We start from the raw sequence: 6,572 nt of genomic DNA, 5'->3' as shown, positions 1-6,572 counted from the left end.
CCTTCTGCTCTTCAGACGGCAGTCACACAGACAACACCTACCCAGCCCCCCAGTCTCTGTGTTCTGTGTAATAAGTAGTAAGGTTGTTTATCCTGTGGTAGATCTTTTCCGCTTCTAACTTTGGTTCAATATGTTCTTCCAACTCAACGTCTGTTTGTGGGTGAAAGGTATTTTAAAATCTTTGAGACTTTTGCATGCCTGTATGCACAGTGTATTTCTGTGTTTACCTGATAAGGGAAATTTAGGTGTATGGGATAAATGCACGTAATCCTGACAGAAGGAGTTCTGGTTGATAGCCAGAAACTCCCCTTTCGGTCCACATTAGCTTTGATACCAGTGCTAGGATCTCGTTGATCTAGATGCTTGGCATTAGGTAATGAGGATGGAGATAAACCAACTCCTAGGTAATGTAGGTCAGCTCATTGAAAGGACCAAAAACAAGAGGAAAAGAAGAGAAATCTAGAAAAACACAGTCCAGATATTTATGTTCCTTTCAGATAACCTCACACTTAAAATAATAGAAAAATAATAGAAACGTAGATAATAAGTACTAGATGCAGCTATAACAGACTGATATTAATGAAGCAAAATAGGGGTACTGTTAGAATTATCAATGTAGACTGCAAGGAAGAAAGATTAAATAGGACAAAAAGGGATGGGTGCCTCCGTGGCTCAGTGGGTTAAGCCTCTGCCTTTCACTAAGGTCATGATCTCAGGGTCCTGGGGTCGAGACCTGTTTCGGGCTCTCTGTTCAGTGGGGAGCCTGCTTCCTCCACCCCCATGCCTGCCTCTCTGCCTACTTGTGATTTTTCTCTCTGTCAAATAAATACATAAAATCGTATCACTCTATATAAGATAGACTCACCAAGAAGGTATAATAGCATTGAGCTTCCATGCACCAAACAAGGCAGTATTGCAGTGATATAAAGTTTAGTTATCAGAGAGTATATGAATTTGATAAAAACACTGTCGTCATAGAAGATTTGAACACTCATTCCTCAGAATTTGCATTCAAGTGAGGGAATTTTATTTTAACAAAAGAAGAAAACACTTTTTTTTTCCAGAAAATTTGTTCACATTTTGGCCAACAAAGAAAATCTCAATAAATTCCCCAAGATAAAGGTAATAAAGACCACATTTTCTGAATGCTAGAAATTAAACCCTGTGTGGTCAGCAACCTTGCCAGTTCTGTTCACTGTTCACCTGTGCACCTCAGCACGTAACACACTCTTTACCTACAACATGGTAATCCAGAGTATTGGTGCATAAGCAAGAAAGGAAAGGTGACCCACAATAGAACTTAAAATCAAGAAGAAAAATATCCTCCCCAAGGATCATCCCTTAGAAATTTCAACATGTTTAAGAATAATTCTCATGGGGGGCACCTGGGTGGCTTAGTCCATTAAGTACCTGCCTTCTGTTCAGGTCATGATCCCAGGATGCTGGGATCCAGCCCCACTTTGGCGGGCTCTCTGCTCAGTGAAGAGCCTGCTTCTCCCACTCCACACCCCCCGCCACGCTCTCTCTCACTATCTCTGTCTCTCTCAAATAAATAAATAAAATCTTTAAAAAAAAAAAAAGACAACCCACTGTGCCAACGTTATTTATTAACCCAAGAACTACTACTTTGTTTAAGAAATCTACAAATGTCTTACTGTAAACTTGGCAGATTTGACTAAGTGTTTCACTGAGAAGGAAATGAAAACGGCAGGAAATATATGAGAAAAGTGCTACATGCCACTTTCATTTAAAAATATAATCATGGGGCGCCTGGGTGGCTCAGTCGTTAAATATCTGGCCTTCAGCTCAGGTCATGATCCCACGGTCCTGGGATTGAGTCCCACATCGGGCTCCTTGCTTGGCAGGGAAGCCAGCTTCTCTCTCTCCCACTCCCCCTGCTTGTGTTCCCTCTCTCGCTGTGTCTGTCTCTGGCAAATAAATAAATAAAATCTTTAAAAGTAAATAAATAAATAAAAATGTGATCAGGGCACCTGGGTGGCTCAATAAGTTGAGTGTCTGACTTTTGATTATGGCTCAGGTCATGATCTCTGGGTCACGAGACTGAGCCCCACATGGGGCTCTGCTCTGGATGAGGAACTTGCTTAAGATTTTCTCTCTCCCCCTGCTGCTCTCACTCTCTCTCTCTAAAATAAATAAATAAATATTTAAGAAAAAAATCACGAGATACCGTTTTTCATCTTTCATATTGCAAAACATTTTGAAGTGCAATCACTGTAGTGATGGAGAAGCTATAGAAAGAGGGCAGCTCTTGAAGGTTATTGGTGAAACTGTAAACTGACACAGTCTTTCTGGAGGCAATATGGCGTGCCCTTTGAACTAACAAGTCCTCATTCTCAATATCTGTCATGTAGAAATTCTCACACAAGTACACAAGTGTATGTATGCAAGAGTTTTTATGGGGGCATGTTTTTTTTTTTAAGATTTTATTCATTTATTTGACAGAGAAAGAGAGAGCACAAGCAGGGAGAACTGCAGAGGGAGAAGAAGCAGGCTCCCCACTGAGCAGGGACTCCAAAGTAGGTCTCAATCTCAGAACCCTGGGATCATGACCCCAGCTGAAGGCAGACGCTTAACTGACTGAGCCACTCAGGAGCCCCAGTATGTATGTGCCCCAGTGTGCAAGTTTTAGTTGCACTACTTTACTGGCAAAAAAAAAAAAAAAATTGAGAATCACTTACGGGGCACCTGGACAGCTCAGTTGGTTAAGCATCCAACTCTTGGTTCCAGCTCAGGTTATGATCTCCGGGCTGTGGGATTGAACCCCACCTCAGGCTCTGTGCTCAGTAGGCAGTCCGCTTCTTCCCTCTCCCTCTGCCCCTTCCCCTGATCCTACTCGTGTTCTCTCTAAATTAAACAAATTAATCTTTTAAAAATATTTAGAATCACCGAACTGTGTGTGATAGAGTATGGTGGACCTAATGCTAGAATACCATGCCCCATGGGTGAAAAATGAACCATGTTTATAATACAAAATGATGTTCACTACTGTATGTATTAAATGTAAAATACATATTGACTTTATACATATTCATTCTGAGGCCATTTTTGTAAGAATAAAATCTCCAAACCCCAATATAATTAACAATTTTACCTCCTTGCTGGTTTGTTTTATTTTTAAAAGATTTTATTTATTTATTTATTTGACAGAGAGAGAGAGAGAGAGATCACAACTAGGCAGAGAGGCAGGTAGGAGCTCAATCCCAGGACCCTGAGACCATGACCTGAGCCCAAGGCAGAGACTTAACCCTCTGAGCCACACCGGCGCCCCTTCTTTGTTTTTTAAAAAATTTTATTTATTTGAGAGAGAGAAAAAGAGAGTGAGAGGGGAAGGGAGAAGCAGGTTCCCCACTGAGCTGGAGCTCCAACCAAGACCCTAGGATCACAACCTGAGCCAAAGGCAGATGCTTAACGGACTGAACCACCCAGGCGCCCAGGTTTTTTTTCCTCGAAATAAACCTTTGATTGATTGAAGACAAAATTACAAAGTGAACTCACCTGTGGTACCACCCCCCAGATCAAGAAGTAGAACCATTATCTAGGAGTCTGGAGTGCAATGAGAGAAAGTTCTAATCTAAACCCAGATGTGCAAGTCTGCATATGAAAGTAATTGAATAATTGTCAAAATTGGATCAGGATCTCCAAGGAAAAGGTCTAAAGTGAAAAAGGCAGAGTGCTGAGGACTTGAGGTGCATTAAGATTGAAGGGATTGCAAGGCGCCTGGGTGGTTCAGTGGGTTAAAGTCTCTGCCTTCAGCTCAGGTCAGATCATGATCCTGGGTTCCTGAGATCTATCTCTCTGCTCAGCAGAGAGCCTGCTCCCCCCCCACCCCCCGCCCCACCTCTGACTGCCTCTCTGCCTACTTGTGATCTCTGTCAAGTAAATAAATAAAATCTTTGAGAAGGAAAAAAAAAAAAAAAGATTGAAGGGATGGAGAGCAGGCTGGAGAAGGATGCCAGAGGTGAGAACACAGGGGAAGTTGTCCAGCCCCTGAGGCAATCTGATCTGATCATGTCTGGCACAGATGTGCCGTGCCTGCCTGCCCGGTGGGATTCCTTATAGAGAGACTTTGTAGCCTATGACCCTGTCACTCGGGCCACAACTGACTGAACCAGATATCCAAGCCCCAGGCCCTATATGAGTGATAACTGGTCAATGAGTGCCTCACCCAGTGACCTTCCTCTCTTCTTTGGATCACACCCAGGGGTCACATACACACCAAGGGGTACAGAGTAATAAATCGTTGCAGAAACAGAAACACAGAAAGAAGGCAGTGGCAAGCGTGATTAGGAAGAATCCCTGAGGTGGAGAGAAGGGCAGCCAAAAAGTGGGCAACAGGTCACTGCACAGGGAAGCTCCGCAAAGCAGACTCTGTCAAGGGAAGAGGCAGAGAAAAGTCTGTCTCCCTGGGGGGGGGGGGGGGGGGGGGAACCAGCCGCAGTGCAGTGCGCTGGAAACCCTCTCTTCCCTGGAAGCCTGGGCCCGTGTCATCGCCCTGCCTCTCCTCGCCCTCGACCACAACCACGGATAACCCCAGAGTGACCCCTTGGGCTGTCTGGTCAGGGGTGGAGTTCTGGCGGCCCCCGGCAAAGTGTCTGAGTCACACTCTCTCGTCACATCCTTTCGCTTCCCCAAGCGGTTCGGACGCGAAAGGCCTTTCTGATTGGCCGCCTCCAGGGGCCAGTGTCCCAAAGCGGCTGGCCGGCTGGGGGTCCGGAGCGCATAAGTACGTCCTGCTGGGGAGGGCGGTCCCAGACGTCGGGAGCTGCGGCTGCCGGGAGCCGCGAGGGGTAAGTGCTCCAGCCTTCGGGAACCGACGGGCTCCCCAGTGGCGCCCGACCTACAGCCCCCACCTGCCTGTGCTTCCTTTTACCCAGTTTCATCAGATTATTTGCGGGCAGGGGACCCCAGGGGAGGAGAATTGCAGCGATGGGGCAGGGAGGAAGGGCAGGCTGGGCTCCCGTGGGGAATGCCAGGTCCTTCTGCCCCGTCCTCAGAATGTCCCTGCCCTCTTGTCGAAGGTCCCAGTGCTGCCAGCCTGTCCCCTGTGCCTCGCCCCATGCACCTCTGCCTCGGCCACAGCAGGTTGCCGCAGCAGCTCCCGCGATCCGGCCAAGCCCAGCTGCGGCCCCTGCGGCCCTTGCGCTCCTGCCTGGCACGACCTCCTAACCCCCAGGGCCCCAAGAAGCAGGTGGTGTTTGCAGACACCAAGGGGCTCTCGCTGACATCCGTGCACATGTTTGAGGACGCTGTGGGCGGAGACTCCGAGGAGGGCTCGTGTCACCCGTCCAACTTGCCGCGCCTCGCACCACCGCCATCCCCCTGCGTCTCTGGCCTCCCCGCACCTGGGCGGGACTCGCGGTTTCCGGGGACGCCGGCAGATCCGGAGAGGGTGCCCGGAGCTGAGCGCGCGGCAAGAGGGCTCCCTGCGAGGCACCCTGCGGGCGCGCGCTCTGGCTTTCCAGAAGGCCCTGCAGGTGCGCACCGCCTTTGATGCCCGCGCCTCGTTCCAAGAAGCGCAGCGTTCACACCACGCGTCCTTGCAGAGACGAGACTGAGAGCTTCGGCTTACAGGTGGCAAGGCCACCTAGAGTCCCGCGCCCTGGGGACGCCATCCGGCTCTGCTCCTCTTTAGGGTGTGCTCAGCAGCTTTGCGTGGTGCGCAGCTCACAGTCCCGCTCGTCAGACTGAAACTGAACTCTCTTGAGGGCCCACCCGCTGCGCCTGGGCAATGACTTTTTCTGCCCAGGCAGAGCTTGATTTTCTTGCCCAGGTGGTGCGTGTTTCCTCTCTCTCCAGGAGCCTCACCCAGACTGTTACTACCCGCCAATTCACACGGTGGCGGGGGTGGGGGGGGGTCGGCATGGAGGCAACTGCAGCCGCGCCCCTCTTCTCGGGACCCTACCCTTGAATGCCTCTCGTTCTTCTTTCTAGGGGGACAGGCTCACTTCCTGAGCGAATGAATGAGATTTCCTTCCGGAAGATGCTCGGAAGGGCACCCTTTACCCTTCGCAGGGAAGGAAGCCTTGGGAATGTGGAACAGAAGGACCGTAAATAAAGTTTCTACATGTAATTCTGTAAAAGGCCTGGCAGAGAGGGTCAGGAGGAGTTCCTTAGGTCGAAGATAAAGATGCAGCACAGATATGTGCTCTTTTACCTTCCTCCCTATCCTGAAAGGGCTAATTTTCTGGTAACTCAAAATCGTCTTGCCTCTTCAATGTGTGCCAATAAATAAATCACAAATAAATAAATTTGTTAAAACATCTTCAGGAGTTCATCTTGTATCGTCTGCCAACACCAGACCCTTTCCCCCTCTTCCAGCCAGTAAGAGTCTGGGGAAACTCTACCTTAAAATAAATGTACTTTAAAAGCAAACATTTTTAACCTCTTAGAACATTCTTTGAAGTGTAATTTACCTAGACCCAGAAGCCAGACCTTGGTTCCTAGCTCCCTGTCCCTCCCCCACACACTTTCCCTCTTGTATTTATCCTCCCATAAATACAATTATCTTGTGTTAAACTGACTGAAACTGCTTATTGAACTGTTTGCTCCCC

At 48.3% G+C, this 6,572-nt stretch overlaps 1 long non-coding RNA gene across 1 annotated transcript; it reads left to right on the top strand.

The window, feature by feature from the left end:
* Positions 1-4,650: 4,650 nt before the first annotated feature.
* On the top strand, positions 4,651-6,283 carry LOC123389491. Its single transcript, XR_006604086.1, has 2 exons — positions 4,651-4,808; positions 5,953-6,283. It is a non-coding gene; the product is annotated as an uncharacterized LOC123389491 (long non-coding RNA).
* The last annotated feature ends 289 nt before the right edge of the window (positions 6,284-6,572 follow it).

This window comes from Mustela putorius, unplaced genomic scaffold, assembly GCF_011764305.1.
Source record: "Mustela putorius furo isolate JIRA1106 unplaced genomic scaffold, ASM1176430v1.1 tig00003976_pilon_pilon_pilon, whole genome shotgun sequence".
Lineage (NCBI taxonomy): Eukaryota > Metazoa > Chordata > Mammalia > Carnivora > Mustelidae > Mustela > Mustela putorius.
This window is presented reverse-complemented; position numbering and strand designations above follow the sequence as displayed.